The sequence below is a fragment of the Psammomys obesus genome, unplaced genomic scaffold, assembly GCF_907164565.1.
Source record: "Psammomys obesus unplaced genomic scaffold, mPsaObe1.curated_primary_1811, whole genome shotgun sequence".
Taxonomy (NCBI): domain Eukaryota; kingdom Metazoa; phylum Chordata; class Mammalia; order Rodentia; family Muridae; genus Psammomys; species Psammomys obesus.
The window spans coordinates 17,496,208-17,511,971 of NW_026596134.1; the positions used below are offsets into that span (position 1 = coordinate 17,496,208).

General features: G+C 37.6%; 1 pseudogene; it reads right to left on the minus strand.

Annotated features, from left to right (window-relative positions):
* LOC129666091 (high mobility group protein B2-like) overlaps positions 1–10,483 on the minus strand; it is a 177,202-nt pseudogene extending 166,719 nt beyond the window's left edge.
* Positions 10,484–15,764: the final 5,281 nt, after the last annotated feature.

Genomic DNA, 15,764 nt, shown 5'->3' on the forward strand with positions numbered 1-15,764 from the left:
TCCTCTGTGGCTTGACAAGGCTGCACACCCCAGGAGAAAGTGATTAAAGAGCCAGCCAGTGAATTCATGTCAGAGACAGCCCCTGCTCCCCTAGGGAACCCTCCCCTAGGAGACTGAGCTACCCATTAGCTATTCATCTGAGCGTGCATGGTCCTCTGTATGCTTGGTCCGTGGTTGGAGTATCAGTCTCTGCAGGGCTCCCTGGGCCCAAGTTTTTTGGCTTTGCTATTCTCCTTGTGGGGCTCTTCTCCCCTTCAGATCTTTCTATCTCCCCTTTCTTCCATAAGATTCCCTGAACTCTGCCCAAAGTTTAGCTATGAGTCTCAGCATCTGCTTTGATAGCCTGATCAGTAGAGACTTTCAGAGTGCTTCTGTAGTAGGCCCCTGTCATGTGCCCTGTCTTTTCCCACTTCTAATATCTATCTCATTTGCCCTTCTCAATGAAGGGGAACCGGTTGTGAATGTAAACTTGTAAAAACACTTTGGAAAGCAATCGGACGCTATCTCAGAAAATTAGAAATAGTGCTACCTTAATATCCAGCTATATCACTCCTAGGCATATATCTGAAATATCCTCAGCTATACAACAAGGACATTGCTCAAACATATTTGTAACAGCTTTATTCATAATAGCCAGAATCTGAAAACAACCTAGATATCTCACAATGGAGGAATGGATACAGAAATTCTGGTACATTTACACAATGGAATACTACTCAGCAATTAAAAATAGGAAATTGTGAAATTTGCAAGCAAATTGATGGAACTAGAAAAGATCATCGTTTAGTTACTATCATCATCTGGTATTCCAGAGACAGAAAGATACACATGGTATAAACTCACTTATAAGTGGATGTTATACATGTAATATAAGATAGACACACTGAAATCTATATACCTAAAGAAGCTAAACAAAAAGAGGATCCTAGGGAATATGCTCATTGAATTCTTAAGATTTTATTTTCTAAGTGTGAAAGTCAGCCTTTGGTGCCCATACAATTGAAACATCAGAGTATACTAAAGAATCTATTAATGAAATATTCTCACTTCTCACCCTCTCACACAAAATCATAAACTTATATGTGAGTGCAAGTGAAGGCCTTGGCTCTAATCCACACATGACAGCAGGTACCCCCAAACTACTTCAGATTTATATTTTTACTTCCAGAATTGAAAGGGCTGGAGAAAAAACAACCTTTGTTATTGTTTCTGATGCCCTATGAAGCATATTTTATAGAGTAGAAAAGGTATTATGCATAGGAGATTAATAGAACACCAAATGAAGAATAGCATGTTTATTTTCACAGAAATTCTAAGTGATTATATTTATCAGAGGGAATAATGGATTAATATGAAGCAGAAGCAATGAACATTTTATACATATAAATATTCATACATTTTCAAAAATTAAATGTAAATATTTATATTTTAAATATGAACATTTTAAGTGTTATTTTTAATTTTTGGTGATTATAATATAATTACATCATCTTTCCCACTTCTCTATTTCTCCCTCTAGACACTCCCAGGTAACCTTACCCTTGCTGTCTTTTAAATTTTTAGCCTCTTTTTAAATAAATGTTTTATACAAACACATTACATATAGCATATATAAATATTTTTAAATACATAATACAATCTTCTCAGTGTTCATAATTTTACATACACCAACACATACATATATCTCTCATTCTCTTTACACACATATGTATATTTCTTCAAGAATTATCATTTGATATTGTATAACCACTAGTTCTGCTCTTTCTTGGGGAAGAAAACTACTCCCAACACTCAACACTCCTTAGTTTCCTGTAGTTTTTGGTCTAGGGTTGAGGTCTTGTGACATTTGTGAGGTTCCCCCCACCCCATGTTAGTATGTGTTCTGGTTTGTAGCCACGACAGATACAAAGTGATGTGTTTATAAAATATAATAGCTGTTTCAGAGATGTTTCCAGTCACTTAACATATTGAATCAGTTCTAAAAAAAGTTACTGAAAACATTTTGGAGTGTAAAATAGACAAATTTTTGATGTATAATAGCAATGCCCTAGAGGTCATCAATGAACTCACCAAGTTAAGCATCAGATATGTTGAACAAGCATAGGTATCCTTTCTTCCTAGGAGGTGTACATATTTTAATAATTGTATTAAATATTTGAGTCACTCAGCTATGTGGATATATGTACTTTAAAATAAATTTATTTATCTTACATGACTCACTGAAAATTATTAAATTATCAGCATACTATAAAATCAACACCTTATGAAACCTCCTACTGATCAAAAAAAGATTTACTGGGTTTAATATTCTCCATCCTTGCCTAGGAACCAGTTTCATTACTTTCTTATTACCCAGAGGCAATTGGCCAGTTCTTCATGAAAGAGTGTTCTACTTTCTCTGTCCAGTGACTCAGAGAATAGAATCACACTGTGAATAGAATCCTGGCCCTCTACCAAAGATCATTGGAAGGAAACTGAGTGTGTTCCTATTCCAAAGGCCACAGTACAGGCAGGTTTCTTCTGTCGGTACTTTCACTAAGGTACCATGATAACCCTTTTATACTATGGAGCAGCTATTGCTCATTTGCTTAGATCCAAGATGAGTCAGTGCCATCTCCCTTAACTAGTTCATTCCTTTGTTACTAGTTCCCTTTGACTGAATAGTTTCATGCTGAACTCACAGATGGGTACAGAAAGTAGACATTTAAAGTGAGATTGTGGAATTAAATAACCCATTTAAGGAATTCTTGAATAAGCCATGATAGCTGAGAAATAAGATTGTGGTAGATACTGTTGGTCTAACAAAAAACAAAGTGGACCAAGTCTACAGAAGAGTCCTCAGCTTTGTTAAGCATGAAAAATTGAAAGTTCACAAATGTTTGGTTATCTGATTAGAATCTAAGAACCCTAAACTGGAGAGACATTATGTATGAATATACTTGAGCAGTGAGATATCTATAGATGATGGAAATGTCATAGTGTAGGTGAAGGGCTTTTCTTTAACCTTCAAAATAATAATAAACTTGAAGACACAGATAACGTCATATCAGAGGTCTGGCCAAAAGTATCTGAAAAGCTAGTAGCACTTGGAAAGGAGTTTGTGTCTTTATTTCATATAATGTCATTTTGCAGGTCAGTAAAAATGACTTTATACTTTATCCTTGGAATATTTTTTAAAGAAAAAACGATGGGTAAATGTTCTCATAACCATGCACCAGCTACAGTAACAGCCTCTGATCAGAATTTCCTACAACCATCATGTTCACCAAGTTCACTTTTGTGTTATATATGTAGCAAAGGTTATAAAGTGCTTTGTTTATTTAAATAAATGTATTTATCTAGGTCTTTAGGTAGAAAATAAAATAAACGTATCCCCCAAAAATGCATTCTTGAAATTAAAATGTGTGGTCGAGTTCCTAAGTTGTTAATATTTAGTTTAAGGTCATAAAATTATTCATATTTTTATTTTTATTTTATTTTATTTTTAATTACACTTTATTTACTCTGTATCCCCCCTCTAGTTACCTCCCTCCTCCCTTCCCAATCCCTCTCTTCCTCCCTTTTCTCCACACATGCCCCTCACCAAGTCCACTGGTAGGGGAGGGTTTCTTTTTTTTTCTTTCTGATCCTAGTCTATTAGGTCTCATCAGGAGTGGCTGCATTGTCTTCCTCTGTGGCCTGATAAGCATATTTTTAAACTTTAAAGCCAACCAATTAAACTCAAGGATGAAATAAATAACTTAGAAATATAGAGAACATACAAATAGAATACAAAACAAGTCAATTAAACGAAAGCTGTTTCTTTGAGAAAAATCAAGAAGTTAGACAAACCCCAAGCCAAACTAACTAAAAGACAGAGAGACAGTGTCCAAATTAACAAAATCAGAAGTGAAAAGGGGGGCATATAACAACAAATCCTAAGGAAATTTTAAAAAATAGTAGATATTACTTCAAATGGCTCTATTCCACAAAATTGGAAAACCTAAGGGAAATGGACAATATCTCAATAGATTTATTTACCAAAGCTAAGTCAAGATCAGGCAAACAATTTAAGCAGTCCTATAACCCCGAGGAAATAGAAGCAGCCTTCAAAATTCTCCCAACCAAAAAGAAAGACAGAAAAAAACAAAAAGGCCAAAGACATGATGGCTTAAGCTCAGATTTCTACAAGACTTTTAAAGAAGAGCGAATACTCATTCCTCAAACTATTCTACAAATTAGAAACAGAAGGAACATTGCCAAACTCATTCTATGAAGCCAACCACCCTGATATCTAAACCACAGAAAGACTCAACATAGAGAATTTCAGACTAGTCTCCCTCATGAACACTAATGCAAAAATACACAATAAAATACTTGCAAACCAAATCCGAGAGCACATAAAATACATCATCACATGGTCATCTCCATATGTGCAGAAAAAACCTTCTACAAAATCCAACTCCATCCATGATAAAAGCCTTGAATACAGTGCATTTACCTACACATATTAAAAGCAATATACAGCAAGCCAATAGCCAGCATCAAAGTAAATGGAGAGAAACTGAAAGCAATTCCACTAAATTAAGGGACAGACAAGGCTACAGAGAGGATTCTCTGTAGCTCTTCAATATATTACTTGAAGACCTAGCTAGAGCAATTAGACCACTAAAGGAGATCAAGAGGATAAAATTGAAAAGAAAAAAACAATCAAAGTATCACTATTCACTGATGATATGATAATATACATAAATCACCCCAAAAATTCTACCTGCGAGCTCTCACAGTTGTAAACACTTTAAACATAGTGACTGGATACAAATTTAACCCAAAAAACAGAAAACAAAAACAAAAACAACAACAATGAAAAACAGTAGCCCTCCTGTAAATGAAAAAAAAAAACAAAAAAAACAAAAAAACAAACAAACATACAGAGAAAGAAATTAGGGAAACACAACACTCTCCACAAAAGCTAAAAATACAAAACACACACACATAAAAACATAAATTATCTTAGTGTAACTTCAACCTAGCAGGTGAAAAACCTTTATGACAAGAACTTCAGGTCTCTGAAGGAAAAAAAAAAAAAATGAAGAAGATATCAGAAAACGGAAAGATGTCCCATGCTCATGGATTGATATGATTAACAAAGCAAAAGTGTCCCTCTTACAAAAAGCAATCTACAGATTCATAGCAATTCCCACCGAAATAATAACAAATTATTTACAGACCCTGAGAGAACAATTCTCAACTTCATATAGAAAAACAAAAGACCAAGGATAGCTAAAATAATCCTGTGCAATAAATAATTTTCATGTAGTATCTCCATCTTTGATTGCAAGCTGTACTATAGAGCAACAGTTAGAAAAAAAAACTACATAATACTGTCATAGAAACAGACTGGAGTATGCATGGAATTGAATTTGTGGTATTTTTACACAATGGAATACTACTCAGCAATCAAAAAAGAGGAAATCATGAAATTTGCAGGCAAATGGTGGGATCTAGAAAAGATCATTCTGAGTGAAGTATCCCAGAAAGAGAAAGACAAACATGGAATATACTCGCTTATATAGACCTAAAAGATAAGATAAATATAATGAAATCTATACACCTAAAGAAGATAATCAAGAAAGCGGACACGGAGTATGATGATCAATCCTCATTTAGAAAGACAAATGGGATGTGCATTGAACGTATGACAGGAGTCTACTGCAGAAAGCATCTGAAAGACTCTACCTAGCAGTGTTCCAAAGTAGATACTAAGACTCATAACCAAACCCTTGGCAGAGTGCAGGGAATCATGTGAAAGAAGGGGAGTTTGATGTGGAAAGGATTGGAGTTCCACAAGGACCAAACAAATCTGGGCACAGGGTCTTTTCTGAGATGGACACTCAACCAAAGACCATGAGAGGATAAAACCTAGAACCTCTGCTCGGATGTGACCCGTGATAGCTCAGTAATCAATTGATTTCCCATAGTAAGGGGAACAAGGACTATTTTTAACAGGAACTCAATGACTGGCTCTTTGACCTCCCCACCTCCCAAGGGAGGAGCAGTACTGTTAGGCCACAGAGGAGGACTTTGCAGCCAGTCCTGAAAATACCTGACAAAACAGAGTCATATGAAAGGGGAGGAGGTCCTCCCCTATAAGTGGACTTGGAAAGGGGCAGGGAGGAGATGAGGGAGGGAGGGTGGGATTGGGGAGGGAATGAGGGATACAGCTGGGATACAGAATTAACAAAATGTAACTAATGAGAAAAATAAAATTTAAAAAAAATCACAAAAAAGACACATAGCTATAGACATTTGATTTTTGACAAAGAAGCCAAAATCATGCAATGATACAGTCTAACTGGATGTCTACATGTAGAAAATGGGCAGATAGATCTATATTTTTAAATCTTTTAAATTATTTTTTTTACTTTTTTATAATTTTTATTTTTATATTAATTACAAGTTATTTATTTTGTATCCCAACTATAGCCCCCTCCCTCTTTCCCTCCCAATCCCACCTTCCTTTCCTCATCTCCTTCCTGCCCCTCTCTAAGTCCACCTATAGGGGAGGTCCTCCTCCCCTTCCCACTAACCCTAGTTTATCAGGTCTAATTAGAACTGCCTTCAATGTCCTTCTCTGTGGCCTAACAAGGCTGCTCTTCCCTCGAGATGGGGGGAGAGGTCAAAGAGCCAGCCAATGAGTTCATGTCAGAGACAGTCCCTGTTTCCTTACTAGGGATCCCAATTGGACGCTGAGCTGCCATGGGCTACGTCTGAGCAGGGTTTCTAGGTTATATCCATGCATAGTCCTTGGTTGGAGAATCAAACTCAGAAAAGACCCCTGTGCCCAGATATATTTGGTCCTTGTGGCACTCCTGTCCTCTCCAGGTCTTACCAACTCCCCCTTCTTTCATATGATTCCCTGCACTCTGCCCAAGGTTTGGTTATGAGTCTTAGCATCTGCTTTGATACACTGCTAGGTAGAGTCTTTCAGAGGCCCTCTATGGTAGACCCCTGTCCTGTTTCTTGTTTTCTCCTACTTCCAATGTCCATCCCATTCATCTTTCTAAGTGAGGATTGATCATGTTACCCTGGAACCTCTTCTTGTTTAGCTTCTTTAGGTGTACAGATTTTAGTATGTTTGTCCTATCTTATACCTCTAGTATCGACTTATAAGTGAGTATATATCATGTGTGTCTTTCTGTTTCTGGAATACCTCACTCAGGATAATCTTTTCTAGATCCCACCATTTGCCTGCAAATTTCATGATTTCCTTGTTTGTAATTGCTGAGTAGTATTCCATTGTATAAATGTACCACAGTTTCTGTATTCATTCCTCCCTTGAGGGACATCTGGGTTGTTTCTAGGTTCTTGCTTTTACGAATAAAGCTGCTAAGAACATAGTTGAGCAAATGTCCTTGTAGTGTGGTTTTTAGCATTTCCACCAGCAATGGAGGAGGATTCCCCTTTCTCAGCAACCTCTCCAGCATGCATTATCCTTTAAGTTTTTGGTCTTAGCAGTTCTGATGGGTGTGATGTGGAATCTCCTGATCATTTTGATTTGCATTTCCTGAATGCGTAAGCACTTTGAGAATTTCTGTAAGTGTTTCTCTGCCATTTGATAGTCCTCTGTGGAAAATTCTCTGTTTAGCCATGTACCCCATTTTTTTATTGGATTACTTGATTTGTTGGAGTTTAACTTCTTGAGTTCTTAATATATTCTTGTAATTAGCCCTCTGTCAGATGTAGGTTTGGTGAAGAACTTGGCCCAGTCTGTAGGCTGTCCTTTTCTTCTTATTACAGTGTCCTTTGCCTTACAGAAGTTTTCAGTTTCATGATGTCTCTTTTATTGATTGTTGATCTTAGAGCTGGTACTGTTGTTGTTCTGTTCAGGAAGTAGTCTCTTGTGCCAATGAGGTGAAGGCTCTTCCCCACTTTTTCTTTTAACAGTTAGTTTGTCTGGTTTTATACACTTGGAATTGAGTTTTGAGCAGGGTGATAATTACAAGTCTATTTGCAATTTTCTACATGCAGACCCCCAGTTAGACCAGCACTGTTAGTTGAAGATGCTTTCTTTTTTTCCATTGTATTGATTTGGTTTCTTTGTCAGATGCATATAAAAGTGTGGATTTATTTCTGGGTCTTCTATTTGGTTCCATTGATCAACCTATCTGTTTCTATGCCAGTACCATGTAGTTTTTATTAGTATTGTCTATAGTATATCTTGAAATCAGGGATGTTGGTACTGCCAGAATTTCTTTTATTGTACAAAATTGTTTTGGGCATCCTGGCTCTTTTATTTTTCCATATGAAGGTAATGGTTGCTCTTTAAAGGTCTGTAAAGAATTGTGTTCAAATTTTAATGGAAAATACATTGAATTTGTAGATGGCTTTTAGTAGGATGGCAATTTTCACTTCTACCAATCCATAATCACGGGAGATCTTTCCATCTTCTGATATCTTCTTCAATTTATTTTTTTAGAGACTTGAAGTTCTTTTTATAAGGTTTTTCACTTGCTCGGTTAGAGTTATAACAGGATATTTTACAGTTTTTTTTTTTTTTTTTTTTTTTTTTGCTATTGTGAGAGGTATTGTTTCCCTAATTTCTTACTCAGCCCTTTTGTCACTTACATAATGGAGGGCTACTGATTTTTTGAGTTAATTTTGTATCCAGATGTTTTGCTGAAATTATTTATTAGTTATAAGAGTTCTCTGGTAGAATCTTGGGGTCACTTATTTATACAATCATATCATCTGCAAATTGTTTTACTTTGACTTCTTTTCTTCCAGTTCATGTCCCCTTGATCTCTTTTACTTGTCTTACTGATGTAGCTAGAATTTCAAGTACTATATTAAAGAAACATGGTGAGACTGATCAGCCTTATTGTTTCCCTCATTTTAGAGAGGCCAATTTAAGTTTCTCTCATTTTTTTTAGTTTTTTTATGATTATTATTACAATTTATTCAATTTATATCTGAGCTGTGGTCCCCTCCCTCATCTCCTCCCAATCCCTCCCTCCTTCCCTCTTCTCTCCCTATGCCCCCACCCTTGTCCATTGATAGAGGAGGCCATCTCCCCTTCTATTTGACCCTAGCCTATCAGGTCTCATCAGGATTTGTTGCTCTGTCTTCCTCTGTAGACTGGCAAAGGTGCACCCCCCGACCCCAAGGGGAATGGTGATCAGAGAGCCTGCCATTGAGTTCATGACAGAGAAATTCCCTGCTCCTGTTCTGCCCAGTTCGCTAACCCCAAAAGATCAGGAATAAATAGACTCTACTGTAAATACATGAGGTTCTTTTTATTATAAATCATTACAAGCTGCAGCTTGGGCTCACACCCCCACCGCTGAAGTGGTGAGAGCTGAGAGCCTTGTGTTCAGGTTAGTTGTGTGATTTAAAGATTCTGGCCCCTCCCAGCATGCCCAAGGCAGGGGCGATTCCTGCCTAGCAAGCATCTATTGGTCAAAATGCTACATTTTGAATTGACTGGCTATAGGAAGGTCCCCAGACCATTAATGAGGGAATGGTGTCCCTTCCTACAAGGATGGGCCAGTTTCCTAGCAACTGTATCTCTAGTGGGTGGGGAAAGAATGCAGTAAAGTGGTTCTTCCCCTCAGGGCATTCCTGGACTTCTCCACCCAGCTAGTTCAGGCATTAAATAATAGCTGCTAATTTTTAATCTTTTGGTCTCTCACTCTCCTTACTAGAAACTCTACCTGGAGCCTGAGTCTATAGGCTGCATCTGAGCCGGAGTTTAGGTCCTCTCCATGTATTGTCCTTGGTTGGGGTATCATTTACTTCAGGGCCCAGAGGGCTCAATTTTTATGGCTCTGTTGGTCTCCTTTTGGAACTCCTGTCTCTTCCAAGTCTTTTTATCTCCCTCTTATTTCTTAAGATTCTCTGCACTCTGCCCAAAGTTAATACTGGCTATTGGCTTGCTGTATAAGGTCCCAGATGGCCACAGTCCTCAAATCGGGGTGCTAGGAAATGGTTCTCCCTGATCTGTGCCTGTATCCGGGAGCCAAAGATCTACACGGGTCCTGAGAAATAGCAAAGGCTGGGAAACTGGTGAGGGGGGCACACAGGAAGTGGAGCATAGAGGGTCCTGGAAGGACCTGGCCCCTGCTTCTGTCAGGCAGAGGCAGGCCAGTAGATGGGGATTGAGGGGCCTCTTACCTGTTGCTCCTTGGTCCATGCTCACCTGGGGGTGGGGCCACAGATTGAGGTGGGTGCTGGGAAATTGCTTAAGTCTGGGAACTGTGGTTTGGGGCACCCAGAGGATATGGAGCACGGAGGGCCATGGGCAGACTTAGCCACTGTTGCAAGCATATGGCAGGACAGTAGATGGGGGGGTCCTCTTACCTGCTGCTTCCTGCTCTGTGTTAGGCTCAGAGCAGGAGGCACAGATCAAGGATATTCTCAGGAATTTAAGTAGGACAGGGAACTGCTGCTCCCTCCTCCTTCCTGGTCTCAGGGCCACAGATGGGGATGAGTCAAATAAATCCATATTTATCATCCTGAACAAAATTAAAGTCTGAGTGGCTCAAAGAGCTCAACAAAAACCAGACACACTAAATCTATGAGAAGAAAAGGTGGGGAAGAGCACCTTTGCTCTTCGGAATCATTGGCACAGGGGACAACTTCCTGAACAGAACACCAACAGCCCAGGCTCTAAGGTCAACAATTAATAAATGGGACCTCATGAAACTGAAAAGCTTTTGTAAAGCAAAGGACACTGTCAATATAAGAAAATGACACTCTACAGGCTGGGAAAAGTTCTTTCCCAACACTAAACTCTACAGAGGTCTATATAATATCCAAATACCCAAGGTATACATATGTGTAATATATTACACATATATCAAGAAATTAAGCACTGACAAACCAAATAATCCAATTAAAAAATGGGGTACAGCACTAAACAGAGAATTTTCAAGAGTGTAATATCAAATGGGCAAGAAGCAATTAAAGAAATGTTTAATGTCATTAATGGCCAGGGAAATGCAAATCCAAACAACTCTGACCTTCCATCTTACACCTATCAGAATGGCTATGATCAAAAACTCAAAGGACAACACATGTTGGCGAGAATGTGGAGAAAGGGGAAAAATCCTCCATGGCTGCTGGGAGTGCAAACATGTACAGCCACTTTGGAAATTGATCTAGCAATTACTCAGAAAATTGGAACAGCTCTAACTCAAGACTTAGCTATACTATTCCTGGGCATATACCTAAAAGATGCTCCACCGTACAAGGACATTTCCTCAACTATGTTCACAGCAGCTTTGTTCAAAATGGTCAAAAACTAGAATCAACCCATATGTTCTTCAACCAAAGAATGGGGAACAATACTATAGTACATTTACACAATGGAATACTATTCAGCTATTGAAAACAAAGACATGATGAAATTTGCAGGCAAATAGGTGGATCTGAATAAAATCATCCTGAGTGAGTAAACCCAGACCCAAAAAACAAACATGATATATACTCATTTATAAGCTGATATTAGCCATATAATACAGGATAATCATACTTTACCCCACAGACTTAAAGAAGCTAAGTAATGAGGATCAGCCTAGGGAGGATTCTTAACTCTCATTCGGAAGACTGGGAACAGAACAGGAGCCTACCATAAATGTCCTCTGAAAGACTCCACCCAGCATGGGATTGAAACAGATGCTGAGATTCACAGCCAAACTTGGGGTAGAGCACAAGGAGACTTATGGAAGAATGGGTGGACAAAAGGACAGAAAAGGGACAGGAGCTCCACAAGATCAAGAGAGTCAGAAAAGCTGGGCCCAGGGGCGGGGCAGCAGAAACTAATATTCCAACCAAGGACCATACATAGGAGGACCTAGGCTCCCTGCTAAGATGTAGCCCATAGGCAGTTCAGTCTCCATGATGCTCCCTTAGTAAAGGGAGTAGGAGCTCTCTGACATCGACTCTGTTGCTTGCTCTTTGGTCATTTTCCCCTGACAGGGCTTCTTTGCCAGGCCACAGAAGAAGAGGATCCAGGCAATCCTAATGAGACTTAATTGGCTAGAGTCATTTGGTAGGGGAAGAGGGCTCCCCCATCTGGGAGTGGGGAATGGAGATGGAGGCAGGGAGGCCGAAGAGAAGGAGGGACTGGGATGAGATGAGGGAGGGGGCTACAATTGGGATGCAAACTGAATAATTTTATTTCTTTTTAATTTTACTTTTTTATATTAATTACAGTTTATTCACTTTGTACCCCAGCTGTATACTCTTTCCTCATTCCCTCTCAATCCCATCCTCATCCCCTCCCATGCCCTTCTCCAAGTCCAATGATAGGGGAGGGCATCCTCCCTTCCATCTGACCCTAGCCTACCAGGTCTCATCAGTACTGACTGCATTGTCTTCCTCTGTGGCCTGGTAAGGCTGCTTCCCCCTCAAGGGGAGGTGATCAAAGAGCCAGCCACTGAGTTCATGTCAGAGATAGTCCCTCTTCCCTTAGTAGGGACCCACATGGATATTGAGCTTTTGTGAGCTACATCTGTGCAGGCATTCTAGGTTAACTCCATGCATGGTTCTTGGTTGGAGTATCAGTCTCAGAAAAGACCCCTAGGCCCAGATTTTTTGGTTCTGTTGCTCTCCTTGTGGAGTTTCTGTCCTCTCCAGGTTAAAGTGAATAAATTAAAAAAAAATTAAATTTAATAAAAGTTACTGGCAAAGACAAAACTATCTCGATTTTACTTCAAAAGATTACCACAGTTTAACTTTGCTCCATATAAAATTGACAATGAGAAAGAAAATTAAGGTAGAAGTTAGGCATAATATCAGAAAAGGACATTAATCTCTACAAAACATGTCTACTGTGAAATGCCAATTTGCTTCATTTATTAAAAGTATAAGATTCAAAAGCCTGAGAAATGATCAGTGGAATGATTTTTTTTTCCAACTCTTTGGAAAGATATTTAATAGTAAAATATTAAGAAGGACATAGGCAAAACTTATTTCATGCAAAATGTGTAGTGATAGTTTGCATATTTTGATTGTATGTGTGCCAAAAAAAAAACAGGGATATAAAACAAAGCATGGAAGAAAAATAATAAATGAATATATCAGAAATGTTATGGCCAGAAGCTGATAGATATTGTCTAGGAGGATAGGCTGACCCCTCAAATAATCACTGGTTATTTAAATTTGGGAATTCTCACACATAGTAATGTTGATCAAGTATTTATAGCCTCATTGTTTTTCACCTAGCATTTGATTGCAAATTCATGGCAGTGAATTTCTTCTTGACTGCTTTATGTGAACTGCACTGGCTGGAGTACTGTATCATATACAGATACAAGGAATAAAATTTGTTAGCAAGTAAATACTTCAAAAACAACTTTATCCACCTTATATTGTATATCCTGGACTATTCAGTCCATTTGTTACAATTATTATCATTTGTGCAATAAGCCACCTAATGTCAAAAAAATTGATTACAAAATTGTAATTTTTAAGCTCCCAAACCTGTTATCCAAAAAGCAATTTCACCCTGACTGTGAGAGTCCTCATATACTATTCATAATTGATTACTTAGTGAATATAAATGTATTTCAGTTGATGTCACTTTTTTAAATGTGATAAAATATTCAATATACACAAGTCATGAAAAGTAATGTTTCTTCTTGGATTAAAGAAGGTATTAGGGCTGAGGAATGGACACAAGAATGAGTGTCCAAGTTCCATCCCTAGGACCAATGTTAGAAGACCCAGGCATGGTGGGAGTCAACTGTAATCCCAGAACTGGGAAGGTGAAAAAGAGAATGATATTAAAGGACTTTTTTGCCTTTACAAAGTGTAATTCCAAAGAAAGGAAAACATGAGCAGTAAATATGATGAAGAGTTTCTGAAAAAACTCATGTAAAAATTTTAATAGCGTGTAAAACTCTAGAAAACGAAAAGATTTTACAACGATATATAGCCAGGGTGACAATATGTGATTGTAATCCCGAAACTTTGAATCTGAGGCTGCAAGATAGCTATAGCTTTGGAGACAGCTGGGCTACAAGGCAACAACTTGTCTTGATAAAAGAATCATGTAATCAAACAAATTTAAGGAAATGGGCTTTTTTTTCCCCCCTTAGATACATAGCCCACAACACATTCATCTCTTCAATGAGCACCTGAACCTCAGCAGGAAAAGGCACAGATTTTTTTTTTCTAAAAGCACCACATGGAACAATTCTAGGAAACACTACTCAGCAAATAAGACTTAATCATAGAAAGTAGAGCAGTGAAGAGAACACCAAATTATTTTCCTAAACTTTTGTGACACCTCAGACTGACACATGATACACAGAAACATTAAGAAGCTGTACAAATGCTGTACAAAAGAAAAAAAATCAAATAATATGCATTGAGATCTCTTGTGGGGGAGCTTCAAAATTATGACAAACATTGTATAGCATTTGAACAAATAAAATACAAATTCACGAGAGGACAAAGAACCTAGGCATCAACAAAATAATATCTAAATTACTACTACATAAAACTAGTTAGAATATTTAAAACCTTAAAATATGTCATTTTATAAGGGGAAAATGACACACCCATATTATTTAAGTTGATTTACAGGACAGAAATTTTAGATTAAGACTTTAAAATAGGATAGCCAATGCACATATTATAAAGGGATAAATTTCATTTGTATGAATAAAAATATCATTCTCCAAAGAAAAATAGAAATACTAAAACAACTAAGTTCAAATTTAAGAAATAAAAAAATCCATATCTGATATAAAAAATGCAACAAGTCTTAGCAATATAGACAATATTTTCAAATAGTTACATGAATAAAATAACTTAATCTAAGGAAGAAAAAAAGGACAAAGAAATTAAACAGAGCTTTAAGACTAGTTTGAAAACTACTTAGTGACTTTGTATTTGTAACTGAAATTTCCAGATAGTTGATGATTAACTAGAAAATAAAATCAAAGGAATGTAAGTCTATTATTTTCAAACTATGTGCTACATAGCCAAAATACTAATCATATTCAAGCTTTGCCTTCTTACATAAACTGATAGAATATTGACTCTAAAAAAAGGAAAAGCTTAGGATGTCTTATAGCTATCATAATGATGGGGAAAAAAAGCAACCTACCCCTGCTCAGATGTTACCCATAGACTCAGTCTCCAAGTGGGGTCCCCAAAAAGGAAAGCAGGAGCTTTTCTGGCATGAACTCAGTTACAGGCTCTCTGATCACCACCCCCTGGGGGATGCAGCCTTGCCAGGCTACAGAGGAAGACAATGCAGCCAGTCCTGATGAGACCTGATAGTCTAGGGTCAGATAAAAGGGGAGGAGGACCTCCCCTACCAGTGGACTAGGTGAGGGGCATAGAGGGGTGAAATTGAGAGGAGACAAGGAAGAGAGTCACAGCCGGGATACAAATTGAATTAATTGTAATAAATGATAATTTTTTAAAAGAAATATGATTGATACAAGGGAATAGAAGACATGAAAGTCAAGAAAAATATCAACCTCATGAAACAAAATAGATATGAATTAAGACATGGTAGGAGTTTAATATTACTAAATCAGTCGCATTAAATGATTAACAATATTAGTCTGATTGAACTATTCAATTCACTAAGCTATGTGCAAGACATCAGTTCATTATATAATTATTACATCTAGAAATTAAATGGGCAAAATATCCACCAATTCAGTAGCTGCATTAGAAGGGTTAAAATGGCTATATACATTAAGAACAAGAAAAACAAACAAACAAACTAGCATAAAATTATCATACTGATGGACACTTAATTT